General features: G+C 47.0%; 1 pseudogene; it reads right to left on the reverse strand.

The window, feature by feature from the left end:
• Window positions 1-6165: 6165 nt before the first annotated feature.
• LOC121559500 lies at window positions 6166-15644 on the reverse strand (annotated as a pseudogene).
• Between the last annotated feature and the right edge of the window lie 639 nt (window positions 15645-16283).

The following is a 16283-nucleotide window of genomic DNA, read 5'->3' on the forward strand; positions in this document are numbered from 1 at the left end:
AAAATGTAACGATCCCGGCAGTCTGAGTCGGGTCCTGTCTGGTGACCAGTGTTTTGGGTTCGTAGTCTCCAGTTTCCCGAGGGTTCGGGAACGCTCCGGGGAGCTCTCTGGTTTTCCGCACTTGCATCCCGTCAGCAATCTGCACACCTGGCCCTCATCATCACCCTTTTTAGGCTCTGGCCAAACATCCAGTTCCTGCCGGATCGTTAGCCATGAACAGTAGGTGTTCTGTGTATCAGTTTAGAGTTTCTAGCGTGAGTTTTGTTGTTTTGTACTTTGTTGAGTTTTTGTGTCCTTACCTCCGTTTTTGTTCCACCTGCAGTCACACGTCCGGAACCTTCACCCCACCTCTGCCTGATGGTCGGGCGTCTGCCCGAGCCATCACTGGACCTAGTGCTGCACCCCCAACTACTCATCCACGCCGCCCGCTCTGTCCCTGGATTACTCTGCACCTTTTGTTGTATCTAAATAAACCCTCACCTTCGTTCAACTCTCCTTGTCCTGGTCTGCTTCTGGGTTCTGGCTGAGGGAACTGTGACAGAACGATCCGGCCAAATATGAACCCAGCGGACCTGGACTCTGTTCGCCATGCCATTACCCAGCAGGAGAAGATGTGGGCCATCATAGCATGGTACTACAGGAGATCGCGTTGTCAGTTCGGAACCTTTCTACCGGCCTGACGGAGGTCCAGAACCAACGCCAGTGTCCGGTGGAGGACCCACTACCGGTTTCACCCATCTCGCCTGCCGCTTCTGAAGTTGTGTCCCTCCGTGAGCCCAAGGTTCCGACGCCGGATAAATATGAGGGGAGCTGGGAAGATGCCGTTCCTTCCTTATGCAGTGTGGATTAGTGTTCGATCTACAGCCCTACTCTTATGCCACTGACAAGGCTAGGATAGCCTTTTTGATTGAGTTGCTGCGTGGTCGAGCGCTGGAGTGGGCTTCAGCCGTTTGGGAACGACAGGATCCCTGCATGGCTTCATACCAGGGGTTCACGGCCGAGATGAGGAAGCTCTTCGACCATTCCGTCCGAGGGAGGGACGCAGCTAGGCGTCTGTTTTCTCTTCACCAAGGAACTCGCAGCGTGGCCGACTTCGTGATCGAGTTCAAGACGTTGGCTGTGGAGAGTGGATGGAACGAGGAGTCTTTGCAAGCGGCCTTTTACCAGGGCCTGTCGGAGCAGCTCAAGGATGAGTTGATCTCCTATCCGGAGCCTAGTGACCTGGACAGCTTGGTAGCCTTGTCTATTCGGGTGGATAATCGAGTCCGAGAGCGAAGGAGGGAGAAGCAATGGGGGTCCGTCCAGTCGATCAGCTTCTCAGTTCCCAGTCGGGTCGGGTGGTGGATCAGAACACGCCGATCATTCTCCACCACTAAGGATTAGTGGAGAGGACCTCTCTCCCGATTCTGAACCCATGCAAGTGGGGCGGCACGGGTTAACCAAGGAGGAGCGTCAACATAGACGTAAGACCAACTGCTGCCTCTACTGTGGTCGCTCGGGACATTACATCTCCACTTGTTCCCCGGCGGTCGTCAAACTGCCCGGCTCGCTAAAGTTGGGAGGACTTTTAGCGAGCCAGTTTCAACCTCTCAGTACCTCTGTCAGACCCGCTTCCGGCTACCCTTGTGAACAGGAATCAGAGCTTAGCGCTTAACGCTTTTATCGATTCAGGTGCCGATGGAAGCTTTCTTGATGCCGAGTTGGTGGAACAGCTGGGGCTTTCCAAGGAGCAATTGCCGGAAGCCATTAGGCGACCACTCTGAACGGCAGTAGTCTGGCACGTATCACGATGAGGACTGAACCGGTTAAGATGCGGTTGTCGGGGAATCATTCTGAGATGATTTCATTTTTCATTCTGCCGTCTTCCCATGTTCCTCTGGTCCTTGGATACCCCTGGCTGAAGGAACACAATCCCACGTTCGATTGGGTGACGGGCAAGGTAACGAGTTGGAGCCTTGATTGTCATGCTAACTGTCTCAAGACTGCCTGCCCCCATTCGGTTCCCAGTCAGGTGATTGAGGCTAAACCCCCAGATTTGTCCCTGGTTCCCGAGACATATCACGATTTGGGGGAAGTTTTCAGTAAGCAGAAGGCTCTGTCACTTCCTCCCCACCGACCATAATGATTGTGCCATCAACCTGGTTCCTGGAGCTGTCTACCCCAAGGGAAGGTTATACAGTATCTCCCGACCTGAACGTGAGGCGTTGGAGACCTACATCAAGGAGTCCCTAGCTGCTGGTCTCGTTCGTCCCTCGTCATCACCCCCTGGGGGCAGGATTCTTCTTTGTGGGAAAGAAGGATGGCTCTCTTCGACCGTGTATTGATTATCGGGGTTGAATGACATCACGGTCAAGAACAAGTATCCCCTGCCCTTGATGAGTTCTGCCTTCGACTCCTTACAGGGTGCTACGGTGTTCACCAAGTTAGACCTACGCAATGCGTATCACCTGGTCCGGATCAGAGAGGGGGACGAGTGGTTGACGGGTTTCAATACACCGATGGGTCACTTGAGTATCAGGTGATGCCGTTTTGGACTGACCAATGCTCCAGCGGTATTCCAGAGTATGGTGAACGACGTCCTGAGAGATATGATCGGTCTCTTCGTGTTTGTTTACCTGGATGACATTCTGATCTTTCTCGAAGGAACCTTCCGACCACGTCCAGCATGTCCGGCAGGTTCTGCAGCGATTGTTGGAGAATCGCCTGTTCGTGAAGGCCGAGAAGTGCGAGTTTCACGCCCACACTACATCCTTTCTCGGGCACATCATCTCCAGGGGTGAGATTAGGATGGATCAGGAGAAGGTTAGAGCGGTTCTGGAATGGGCCCAGCCCGGTACGAGATTGCAACTCCAGAGATTTTTGGGGTTTGCGAATTTCTACCGCAGATTCATCCGGGATTACAGCCGTGTGGCCGCTCCATTAACTGCCTTGACTTCCAGTCTCAGGACCTTCAAGTGGAATCCGGAGGCGGATCGAGCGTTTCTGGATTTGAAGAGGCGATTCACCAACGCACCGATTCTCTCTCAACCGGACACGGCCCGTCAGTTCGTCGTTGAAGTGGACGCGTCTGATGTGGGAGTTGGCGCCATCCTGTCGCAGCGATGCTCCACGGACAGTAAACTCCATCCCTGCGCCTACTACTCTGGTCGCCTTTCGCCTGCAGAGAGGAATTACGATGTGGGTAACCGGGAGCTTCTCGCGGTGAAACTTGCCTTGGAGGAGTGGCGCCACTGGTTGGAGGGGCGGAGCAACCGTTTATTGTCTGGACTGACCACAAGAATCTTGCTTACGTGCAATCGGCTAAACGTCTCAACTCCCGTCAGGCCAGGTGGGCGTTGTTTTTCGGACGATTCAAGTTTGCCCTGACGTTCCGACCTGGATCTAAGAACGGCAAGGCGGACGCCTTGTCCCGGATGTTCTCCAAGACGGAGGAGAGTGGGTCCAAGACCGAGACTATTCTCCCCCGGAACTGCGTCGTGGGAGCAGTTATGTGGAAGATTGAGGAGGAGGTGCTGGCGGCCCTTCGGACTCAGCCCGGTCCCGGTAACGGTCCACCCGGTCGGTTGTTTGTGCCTGAGTCGGGTTCGTCCTGCTGTCCTCGAAATGGTCCCACGCCAGCAAGATGGCTTGTCACCCTGGCGTGGCTCGGACTATGGCGTTTCTTCGCAGACGTTTTTGGTGGCCTGCCATGGCCGAGGATACTCGGGGGTTTTGTTGCTGCCTGTCCAGTGTGTGCGCAGAATAAGAGTACCAATCGGCCCAGCGCTGGACTACTTCACCCCCTTCCTATTCCCCGGCGTCCATGGTCGCATCTGGCCCTGGACTTCGTCACGGGGTTGCCCGCTTCTGAGGGGAACACGGTCGTTCTGACTATCGTGGACAGATTCAGCAAGTTCGCCCACTTTGTGCCTATTGCCAAGCTTCCCTCTGCCTCGGAGACGTCCGAGATCCTGGTTAGGGAGGTTTTCAGGGTCCACGGTTTGCCCAGTGATATCGTTTTCCGACCGTGGCCCTCAGTTTACCTCTGCTGTCTGGAAGTCCTTCTGTTTGGCCATTGGAGCTACAGTCAGTCTCACATCTGGTTTTCACCCCCAATCCAATGGTCAGGCGGAGAGAGCCAACCAGAAGATGGAATCCACGCTACGCTGTCTGGTCTCTTCCAACCCCACCTCCTGGGCCTCTCAGTTGCCTTGGGTTGAGTATGCCCACAATACTCTCCCTACATCTGCCACTGGGATGTCTCCCTTCCAGTGCCTGTATGGCTACCAACCTCCCCTGTTCCCTTCTCAGGAGAGGGAGCTATCAGTGCCTTCTGTTCAAGCTCATATTCGTGCGTTGCCACCGGACCTGGCATCGGGCCAGAAAGGCACTCCTTAGAGGTTCGGATCGGTATCAGCTCCAGGCGAATCGTCGCCGGATCCCCGCTCCCACCTATACCATCGGAGATAGGGTTTGGTTGGCCACACGGGATCTTCCGTTACGGACTGAGTCTAGGAAGTTGTTACCGAAGTTCATTGGTCCGTTTGTGGTGGAGAAGGTGATCAATCCGGTGGCAGTTCGACTCAAACTACCGAGGACGCTCAGAGTCCATCCCACCTTTCATGTCTCCTGCCTCAAGCCTGTCTTCCTCAGTCCTCTGTTGCCTCCTCCGCCTCCTCCTCCTCCTCCTCGGATGATCGGAGGTGGTCCTGCCTACACGGTGCGTCGCATCATGGATTCCAGACGGCGGGGCCGGGGTTTCCAGTATCTCGTGGACTGGGAGGGGTATGGTCCTGAAGAGAGGAGTTGGATTCCGCGGCGACAGGTCCTAGATGCTGACCTCATCAGGGATTTCTACCGCCTCCATCCTGGCGCTCCGGGAGGTCCGCCCGGTGGCGTTCGTCGGAGGGGGGTACTGTAACGATCCCGGCAGTCTGAGTCGGGTCCTGTCTGGTGACCAGTGTTTTGGGTTCGTAGTCTCCAGTTTCCCGAGGGTTCGGGAACGCTCCGGGGAGCTCTCTGGTTTTCCGCACCTGCATCCCGTCAGCAATCTGCACACCTGGCCCTCATCATCACCCTTTTTAGGCTCTGGCCAAACATCCAGTTCCTGCCGGATCGTTAGCCATGAACAGTAGGTGTTCTGTGTATCAGTTTAGAGTTTCTAGCGTGAGTTTTGTTGTTTTGTACTTTGTTGAGTTTTTGTGTCCTTACCTCCGTTTTTGTTCCACCTGCAGTCACACGTCCGGAACCTTCACCCCACCTCTGCCTGATGGTCGGGCGTCTGCCGAGCCATCACTGGACCTAGTGCTGCACCCCCAACTACTCATCCACGCCGCCCGCTCTGTCCCTGGATTACTCTGCACCTTTTGTTGTATCTAAATAAACCCTCACCTTCGTTCAACTCTCCTTGTCCTGGTCTGCTTCTGGGTTCTGGCTGAGGGAACTGTGACAGAAAAGGTTACCCATAGTAACAGTACAGAAAGACCCTTAAACCTCATCATCATCCTTCCCCTCTGATCAGGGACTGATTCAGGCATGAAATACTCATATCCAATATACCACTAATCAATCAATTGATTGATCGATCAGTCGATCAATTAACCCATCAATTAATCAGCTATCAGGGAATAAAGAAAACAGCACTACGGCAAACCTTGAGGCCCCTTGTATAAACTTCGGAGCCAATCAAGGACGGCAGGGGCAGGGCCCCACCACTTATGAGAATCAGCCGGTGATGGGTGACATGCCTGTGGGCTAATCGGGGCGGGGCGATTTGTGAAGAGACGTCCAGAATTGACTTAATGTAATGTTGTAACTTTAGTTTGTCTAAACGTGGTACAGTGAAAGTGAAAACAAAATGGACGAGACTTACTGTAGTCAAGCTCAATGATTTTATTTATTCATTTTGCCAGAAGTTGCAGAAGACATTTACTGTAAGTGCTTTAAAGTCTCCTATGGAGTCTGATACAAAGGCTAGTACAAACATCTTAATAATCACTATTTCAGGTAGTCAGGATGAGGTTTGTATGTAACATCCACCAATGAACCAATTAACTTAATACAATAAAAGCTTTAAACACTGAAAACACATTGTTTGGCTTTATTTACTTTAAGAAGGATAAGCAGCCTGGCTGTTTGATTTAAATCCTATTTAGGGACAATTACTCAAGATCAACATAGATTTTCTTAATTAATAATTGGCTTCTTAAAAATGCTGCAATTCAGGTTACTCTTGGGGGTTTGATACTCTCTAGTTTGTACACAACATCGCACCAAAGGTTTTCATCATTTTCTTTCTTCATCACGGCAGTAACTTTGAACACTTCATACGGTGGAATCAACACCTCCTTTTCATGATTCCCCATGTTGGGGTAGGACTTCAGATTAGCGGCAAAACATGTATTTATGTCAAGAGAGCTAGAGGCAAAGAAGCCGAATCTGATTATTTTGTTAACTTCACCGACAAACTCCATGTTGGTTCTCCGGTATGTGGTGTGACAGGTCTGTTGGTTTAGTTTCAGGAGGTGAATGGCGTCAGTCAGCAGGAAATGTAGGGAGTGGAACTGGAAGGAGGTTGTGTACTCTGTTCTTTTGGTCCGGACTGCTTGGTTGAACACTGGGTATATCTTAGGGGAACCTGCTGTGTAAGCACAGATAGCCTTGATATGATCATGTGTAAGTTTGTCTTTAGAATTGGACTTGGCCTTTCTTAAACATTTTCTGCATTCATCCAGGCTTGTTTGAAGATCCCTTCCCTGTTGTTTTCATGTTCCAGATATTCCTTCTGCACCTTGTTGTAAATTTGTTCAGTGCAGCCGTCATACATGTCGTCAAGAGAGTTAGGGACCATGTCTAAGGGTATGGGGGAATTGAGACCAGGTTGACGGAGATGAACCTTCAGAGAATTGGTAGAAAAAAACAGGTACAAAGTGTAAAAGAGAGGGATTTTTATATATATTTAAATTATCTTTCTCTCTCTCTCTCTCTCTCACGCTCTCCCTCTCTCTCTCTCTCTCTCTCTCTCTCTCTCGCCGCTCTCTCTCTCTCTCTCTCGCTTTCTCTAATTAATTAATTCAAATTCAATATGCTTTAATGGCATGAATAGCAAGGTAAATGTTGCCAAGGCAAAGTGATACACACAATTATGAAAACAACAGTGACAACAATAAAAGTAGTAGCTATAATACTATATATATATATATATATATATATATACAGTGGGGAAAAAAAGTATTTAGTCAGCCACCAATTGTGCAAGTTCTCCCACTTAAAAAGATGAGAGAGGCCTGTAATTTTCATCATAGGTACACGTCAACTATGACAGACAAAATGAGGGAAAAAAATCCAGAAAATCACATTGTAGGTTTTTTTATGAATTTATTTGCAAATTATGGTGGAAAATAAGTATTTGGTCAATAAAAAAAGTTTCTCAATACTTTGTTATATACCCTTTGTTGGCAATGACACAGGTCAAACGTTTTCTGTAAGTCTTCACAAGGTTTTCACACACTGTTGCTGGTATTTTGGCCCATTCCTCCATGCAGATCTCCTCTAGAGCAGTGATGTTTTGGGGCTGTCGCTGAGCAACACGGACTTTCAACTCCCTCCAAAGATTTTCTATGGGGTTGAGATCTGGAGACTGGCTAGGCCACTCCAGGACCTTGAAATGCTTCTTACGAAGCCACTCCTTCGTTGCCCGGGCGGTGTGTTGGGATCATTGTCATGCTGAAAGACCCAGCCGTGTTTCATCTTCAATGCCCTTGCTGATGGAAGGAGGTTTTCACTCAAAATCTCACGATACATGGCCCCATTCATTCTTTCCTTTACACGGATCAGTCGTCCTGGTCCCTTTGCAGAAAAACAGCCCCAAAGCATGATGTTTCCACCCCCATGCTTCACAGTAGGTATGGTGTTCTTTGGATGCAACTCAGCATTCTTTGTCCTCCAAACACGACGAGTTGAGTTTTTACCAAAAAGTTCTATTTTGGTTTCATCTGACCATATGACATTCTCCCAATCCTCTTCTGGATCATCCAAATGCACTCTAGCAAACTTCAGACGGGCCTGGACATGTACTGGCTTAAGCAGGGGGACACGTCTGGCACTGCAGGATTTGAGTCCCTGGCGGCGTAGTGTGTTACTGATGGTAGGCTTTGTTACTTTGGTCCCAGCTCTCTGCAGGTCATTCACTAGGTCCCCCATGTGGTTCTGGGATTTTTGCTCACTGTTCTTGTGATCATTTTGACCCCACGGGGTGAGATCTTGCGTGGAGCCCCAGATCGAGGGAGATTATTAGTGGTCTTGTATGTCTTCCATTTCCTAATAATTGCTCCCACAGTTGATTTCTTCAAACCAAGCTGCTTACCTATTGCAGATTCAGTCTTCCCAGCCTGGTGCAGGTCTACAATTTTGTTTCTGGTGTCCTTTGACAGCGCTTTGGTCTTGGCCATAGTGGAGTTTGGAGTGTGACTGTTTGAGGTTGTGGACAGGTGTCTTTTATACTGATAAGTTCAAACAGGTGCCATTAATACAGGTAATGAGTGGAGGACAGAGTAGCCTCTTAAAGAGGAAGTTACAGGTCTGTGAGAGCCAGAAATCTTGCTTGTTTGTAGGTGACCAAATACTTATTTTCCACCATAATTTGCAAATAAATTCATTAAAAATCCTATAATGTGATTTTCTTGATTTTTTTCCCTCAATTTGTCTGTCATAGTTGACGTGTACCTATGATGAAAATTACAGGCCTCTCTCATCTTTTTTAAGTGGGAGAACTTGCACAATTGGTGGCTGACTAAATACTTTTTCCCCCACTGTGTGTTATATATATATATATATATATATATATATATATATATATATATATATATATATATATATATATATATATATATATATATATATATATATATATATATATATACTGTATATAGAGTGCATTCGGAAAGTATTCAGACCCCTTCCGTTTTTCCACATTTTATATAAAACAAATCGAACAAATAAACAAACACATATCTAATACAAAAATGTAATACAAAACTGTAATATTGTAATACCCCCTCTCTCTCTCTCTCTCTCTCTCTCTCTCTCTCTCTCTCTCTCTCTCTCTCTCTCTCTCTCTCTCTCTCTCTCTCTATTTGAAGATACAGAATCAGCATTGAAATGTTTAACTTTCAGGGAGTGTTTTTATACCAGTGCTCTTGTGATTATTTTCACAGTCCCTCCTCTCTTGCTGAGAACAGGCTGCTACAGGCACAAGTACCCATCAAACCACAAACCCCTTAGCACAGTACACACACACACACACACACACACACACACACATACACACACACACACACACACACACACACACACACACACACACACACACACACACACACACACACACATACACACACACACACACACACACACACACACACACACACACACACACACACACACACACACACACACACACACACACACACACACACACACACACACACACATACACACACACACACACACACACACACACACACACACACACACACACACACACACACACACACACACACACACACACACACACACACACACACACACACACACACACACACACACACACACACACACACACACACACACACACACACACACACACACACACACACACACACACACACACACACACACAGACAGACAGCCTAGCGGTTAAGAGCATTGGGCCAGTAATTGAAAAGTTGCTGGTTCAAGTCCCCCAGCCAGCCAGGTGGAAAAATCTGCCATTTTCCCCGGTTGCCGATGACGTCGATTAAGGTAGCCCCCTGCACCTCTCTGATTCAGAAGGGTTGGGTTAAATGTGGACAGCCCCCTGCACCTCTCTGATTCAGAAGAGTTGGGTTAAATGTGGAAGACACATTTTGGTTGAATGCATTCAGTTGTGCAACTGACTAGGTATCCCCCTTTCCCTTCACATACACAACCACATACAGTGTGGTGCCTAGTTGGGACAAAATCCTGCAGTACCTGATGCCCTCCAGAAATAGGGGTTGATTTCTTCTGGCCTAGTCTCTGCCAATCATTCCTTTATCTGGTTGAGTTAAACACTGCCCTCTTCTGCCCAGAATGCACAGTCAAGACTAAAGGCCTCTGGGTACATTAGTGTGTGTTTGCTATTCTGTGGTCTCTCATGCCAATGTCCAGGTTATGATTTAGGCAGTATTCTAATATTCAAATAATGCTGGTTATGGTTGTTACCTTTCCTTTGTTTTGACTGAGATGTGAGAGGCCTGGTAGGTTAACAGGGTTCCATTCCTTTGTTTTGACTGAGATGTGAGAGGCCTGGTAGGTTAACAGGGTTCCATTCCTTTGTTATGACTGAGAAGTGAGACTGAGAAGGTTGATAGTGTTCCATCATATTGCGTTCATGTGGTGAGGTCTGTCAGATTTGTGGTGGTTACAAATGATAGGAGTTCATGAAAAGGGACAAGGAAAGGAAGGATGCAGATTGAGACTATTAGGATGTGTCCTTAGTGGTTGGGTCACTGACTGTGTAGTTTATGGTGGAGTTCAGCCAAAGACTGTGTAGTTTATGGTGGAGTCCAGCCAATGACTGTGTAGTTTATGGTGGAGTCCAGCCACTGACTGTGTAGTTTATGGTGGTGTCCAGCCAATGACTGTGTAGTTTATGGTGGAGTCCAGCCACTGACTGTGTAGTTTATGGTGGAGTTAAATCACTGACTGTGTAGTTTATGGTGGAGTTCAGGCAAAGACTGTGTAGTTTATGGTGGAGTCCAGCCACTGACTGCGTAGTTTTTGGTGGAGTTCAGCCAAAGACTGTGTAGTTTATGGTGGAGTTCAGCCAAAGACTTTGTAGTTTATGGTGGAGTTCAGCCAATGACTGTGTAGTTTATGGTATGGTCCAGCCAATGACTGTGTAGTTTATGGTGGAGTCCAGCCAATGACTGTGTAGTTTATGGTATGGTCCAGCCAATGACTGTGTAGTTTACGGTGGAGTCCAGCCACTGTATAGACAGCACCTAATCCAACAGTCATATCTGTAGAGTGATGTATGTTCACACAGATTAATACAGGTCACATTCTAATGCAAATATGCATACACGCAGGAAAACACGCACACACACAGGACGGAAACACCAAATGACTTCCGAGAATTGTTTGTTCACACTTCGTTCATACTGAGCTATATGTGAACATGACTAACACCAGCAACAGCACTGCTGATACTGAGAAAAGGTTCCCCATAGTAACAGTACAGAAAGACCCTTAAACCTCATCATCATCCTTCCCCTCTAATCAGGGACTGATTCAGGCCTGGAATACTAATAGCAAATATACCAATAATCAATCAATCACCCAGAATAAAGGAAAGCAGCACTAGAGTGAAGCTTGAGGCCCCCAGTCCAGGGTTTCCCAACCCTCTCCTCAGGGACTACAAGACGTTTCACATTTTTGTTTTAGCCCTAAACTGGCACACCTGATTCAGTCTACTAACCATCAACCCCTTGACTAATTGATGCAGGTGTGCCAGTCTGGTGGTCCCAGAGGAGAGGGTTGGGAAGTAGTGTGCCTAATATACAACCCTGGTCCTGGAGTGCTGCAGGAACTTTATGTTTTGGATTTAACCGACCAGGAAGACCAGGTGTGTTGAAGTTTGTCAATCACTGAACCGATCATTTAGTTCAGTTGGTCTGGTGTGGAGCCTAGTTGGGACAACACCCTGCAGTACCTGCAGCACTCCAGTAACGGTGTTGCTTACCCCTGTCCTAGACTAAGCTTTGACTGCCAATCACTTCTTCAGCAGGTTGAGTGAAATACTGCCCACTTCTGGCTGCTGTGAGGAATGCACCATGTCAAGACACTAAAGCAGGGTTTCACAAGATCGGTGCTCGGGACCTGAAAGGCCTGTTTTGGTTTTTGACCTACAGCCACTGACTGTGTAGTTTATGGTGGAGGCCAGCCACTGACTGTGTAGTTTATGGTGGAGTCCAGCCACTGACTGTGTAGTTAGCTTAGTGGGCGGCAGGTAGCTTAGTGGTTAAGAGCGTTGTGCCAGTAACCGAAAGGTCGCTGGTTCTAATCCCCAAGCCGACTAGGTGAAAAATCTGTCGATGTGCCCTTGAGCAAGGCACTTAACCCTAATTGCTCCTGTAAGTCGCTCTGGATAAGAGCGTCTGCTAAATAACCAATTATTATTATAGTTTATGGTGGAGTTCAGCCACTGACTGTGTAGTTTATGGTGGAGTTCAGCCACGGACTGTGTAGTTTATGGTGGAGTCCAGCCACTGACTGTGTAGTTTATGGTGGAGTCCAGCCAATGACTGTGGAGTTCAGCTACTTACTGTGTAGTTTATGGTGGAGTCCAGCCACTGACTGTGTAGTTTATGGTGGAGTCCAGCCACTGACTGTGTAGTTTATGGTGGAGTCCAGCCACTGACTGTGTAGTTTATGGTGGAGTCCAGCCACTGACTGTGTAGTTTATGGTGGAGTTCAGCCACTGACTGTGTAGTTTATGGTTGAGTCCAGCCACTGTATAGGTGGCACCTAATCCAACAGTTATATCTGTAGAGTGATGTGTGTTTACACAGATTAATACAGGTCACATTCTAATGAACACATGCATACACACACACACACACACTCTTTTGTCTTCATAACACGGAAATAAGTCACATGAATAACAGTGTTTGTTCAGCAGGAAGTTGCCATTGATAAAGATCGTTCAGAATGTCAACACTCGTTATTTACCAAGAGAGGAAAGGAGAGAGAAAAGGTGTGTTTCACCATCACCCTGTACAATACAGAGACATTTTATTAGTCTACTATCACCCTGTTACTGCTTCAATACAGACACATTTTATTAGTCAACCATCACCCTGTTACTGCTTCAATAAATTGACATTTTATTAGTCAACCATCACCCTGTTTCTGCTTCAATACAGAGACATTTTATTAGTCAACCATCACCCTGTTTCTGCTTCAATACAGGGACATGTTATTAGTCAACCATCACCCTGTTTCTGCTTCAATACAGGGAAATTTTATTAGTCCACCATCACCCTGTTTCTGCTTCAATACAGGGACAATTTATTAGTCAACCATCACCCTGTTACTGCTTCAATAAATTGACATTTTATTAGTCCACCATCACCTTGTTGCTGTGTCGAAACAGCGGGAGGCTAGAGAAGGAGGATACATAGACACACACACAATCACAGATTTCTACAGATTCTAATGTGGGGGTCAATGTTCTCTCAAGAACGCTGGAGAACAGAATCTTGGATGTCTGCATTCCAGCAACATTCAGCAATCGTTATGATGTGTTTGGAAAAAATGGTTCCGTTGTTGTACTTCTGACCTGTGTCACTAAAGTTACAATAACTTATGTTGTGTTATAAACTGGTTGGTTCCAGCCCTGAATGCTGATTGGCTGACATCCATGGTATATGACATAATAAACTGGGTGGTTCGAGCCCTGAATGCTGATTGGCTGACCGCCAGACAGTATACCACGGGTATGACAAAACGTGTTTTTACTGCTCTGATTACGTTGGTAACCAGTTTATAATTTATAACAGCAATAAGGCACCTCGGGGGTTTGTGGTATATTGCCAATATACCACGGCTAAGGTCTGCGTTGCGTCGTGCCTAAGAACAGCCCTTAGCAGTGGTATTTACATTTTAGTAATTTAGCAGACGCTCTTATCCAGAGCGACTTACAGTTAGTGAGTGCATACTTTATTTTTCATACTGGCCCCTCATGGGAATCGAACCCACAACCCTGGCGTTGCAAACGCCATGCTCTAACAACTGAGCTACATCCCTGCCGGCCATTCCCTCCCCTACCCTGGATGACGCTGGGCCAATTGTGCGCCGCCCCATGGGTCTCCCGGTCACGGCCAGCTATGACAGAGCCTGGATTCGAACCAGGATCTCTAGTGGCACAGCTAGCACTGCGATGCAGTGCCTTAGACCACTGCGCCACTCGGGAGACGGTATATTGGCCATATACCACACCCCCTCGGGCCTTATTACTTAATTATACCACATCATACAGTATTGCTAGTGCTACAAAATCTAGCAAAGGTGAAACACGTTGACAGTGCTTCCTGGGTTAAGAACTGAGGTCCTGTTTCGCTTAGCTGATACACATGTGTCCCTAACAATGTATGGGTGGTGGGTTCGATTCCCTCAGGAGTCACATAACCTATTCTAAAGATGTATGCACGCACTGTAGTTTAAATGGCTTAGAATTAAAGCAGTTGTTAAATGGCTACTGAACAAATATAAAATGCAACATTTTACTGAGTTACAGTTCATGTAAGGAAATCAGTCAATTGAAATAAATTCATTAGGCCCCTAATCTATGGATTTCACATGACTGGGAATACAGATATGCATCTGTTGGTCCCAGATACCTTCTTTTTTTTTTTTTTTTTTGTAGGGGCATGGATCAGAAAACCAGTCAGTATCTGGTGACAACCATTTGCCTCATATTGTGCGACATCTCCTTCACATTGCTCAGGCTGTTGATTGTAGCCTGTGGGAAAAATGTCCCACTCCTCTTCAATGATTCTGTGAAGTTGCTTGATATTGGAGGGAACTGGAACAGGCTGTCGTACATGTCGATCCAGAGCATCCCAAATATGCTCAATGGGTGACAAATGGGAGTGACCTGATTGCCATGGAAATGAAGGTTACAGCAAATGACAATGGATCAATAAGTAACCTGACTGGGTAATTGTGTCAGAACAGTGGAAGGCCAAAGAATGAGAGTCCGTTGGTTCACTCTCTCATATACATCACTTCAGGGTGATTCCTAACTTCAACTGAAGTTCAATTTCCACTTAGTCTCCCAATGACATCAATGCGTTACTAAGTGAACATTTGAATTAAGTGGAAGTTAGGATTCGCACCCTGTGTTGAAACAGTGGAAGGCCAGAAAAGGATACATTGGCTCGCACACACACACACACACACACACAATGAGACATCTAAAACAGTGGAGGCTGCTGAGGGGAGGACGGCTCATAATAATGGCATGTGTTTGATACCATTCCATTGACTCCGTTCCAGCCATTATTATGAGACGTCCTCCCCTCAACAGCCTCCACTGATCTAAAGGTACATACACAATACACATTCACTCTCCTCCTGTGAATTGCTAAATGATGCTTCTCTTATTGAGCTTATTGTTATTAGATACATCACTTCGCATGTGTCCCAAATGGCACCCTATTCCTTAAATAGTGCACTACTTTTGACCAGGGCTCATATATAAGGAAAAGGGTGCCATTTGGAACAGAGCCTTCATGTGCATTGTAGTCAGACGTCCTCAATACTGACAGTAAGGCCTCCCCCACTGTCCTCCCACTGCTCTGACACACACACACATACACACACACACAAGTAAACACGTACACACACAGCCCTCCTCCTCCTGTGTATCTGGAGGAGTGTTCTGGTTGGGAATTCTTGTCACGGCCACCTGAACACTGAATGAGTGACGTCCCCTCCCCTCGTCACTCCAAACAGGCGTGGCAAGTTTTAAAGGAGCAGTATGAGGCAACACAAACAAGGATAAGGCGAGAGAATGTCAACACACTGAGAATACTGTACACACACACTTGAACTTCAACCAGCACTCCCAACTTGGACATCGGGACCTCACCGATCACGACTCACAGGTAAAACAATGTAATTTTAATGAATTATAACTGTCAACATTTCAATTTGAATTTTTGTTTTCTAGACTTCTACTTTAGTTAATTTCTCACTGTTTACGCAAAGTATTTTTATGGAAAATTGTGCGTAAAATTGAAGTTTACTTAAAGTGCATTCTTTAGATAACTAAAAGTTATTTTCAAGATATGGTACAATATGAGTCGAGTTATGGTCAGGACTTAAGTGAGAATATTTCTCTCTCCCCCCTTCATTCCCAATCTCCACCCAGGTGTTCCCACTACAGCTCGTTAACCCTGAGTAACCTCTCCCTTGGGGTCTTTTGTGTGTCCGTAGGTTCCAACAGGCTCACAGAACCAGGAAGATACTTGATATTGGACTCTGATCATATCTCACATAAGGAGAGAGAGAGAGAGAGAGAGAGAGAGAGAGAGAGAGAGAGAGAGAGAGAGAGAGAGAGAGAGAGAGATAATATAGACAGAATATAGACAGAATAATATAGACAGAACCAAACGACAGACATATTGAAAGAGAAAGGGTGATAGTTTTCCCCTAAAAACAGTTGTAGTCCCTAGATTAGCTCGTAGAACCATAAGCTACCCAACAGCCTTGTCTCT

The sequence above is a fragment of the Coregonus clupeaformis genome, unplaced genomic scaffold (genome assembly GCF_020615455.1).
Source record: "Coregonus clupeaformis isolate EN_2021a unplaced genomic scaffold, ASM2061545v1 scaf0314, whole genome shotgun sequence".
NCBI classification, from domain to species: Eukaryota; Metazoa; Chordata; class Actinopteri; order Salmoniformes; family Salmonidae; genus Coregonus; species Coregonus clupeaformis.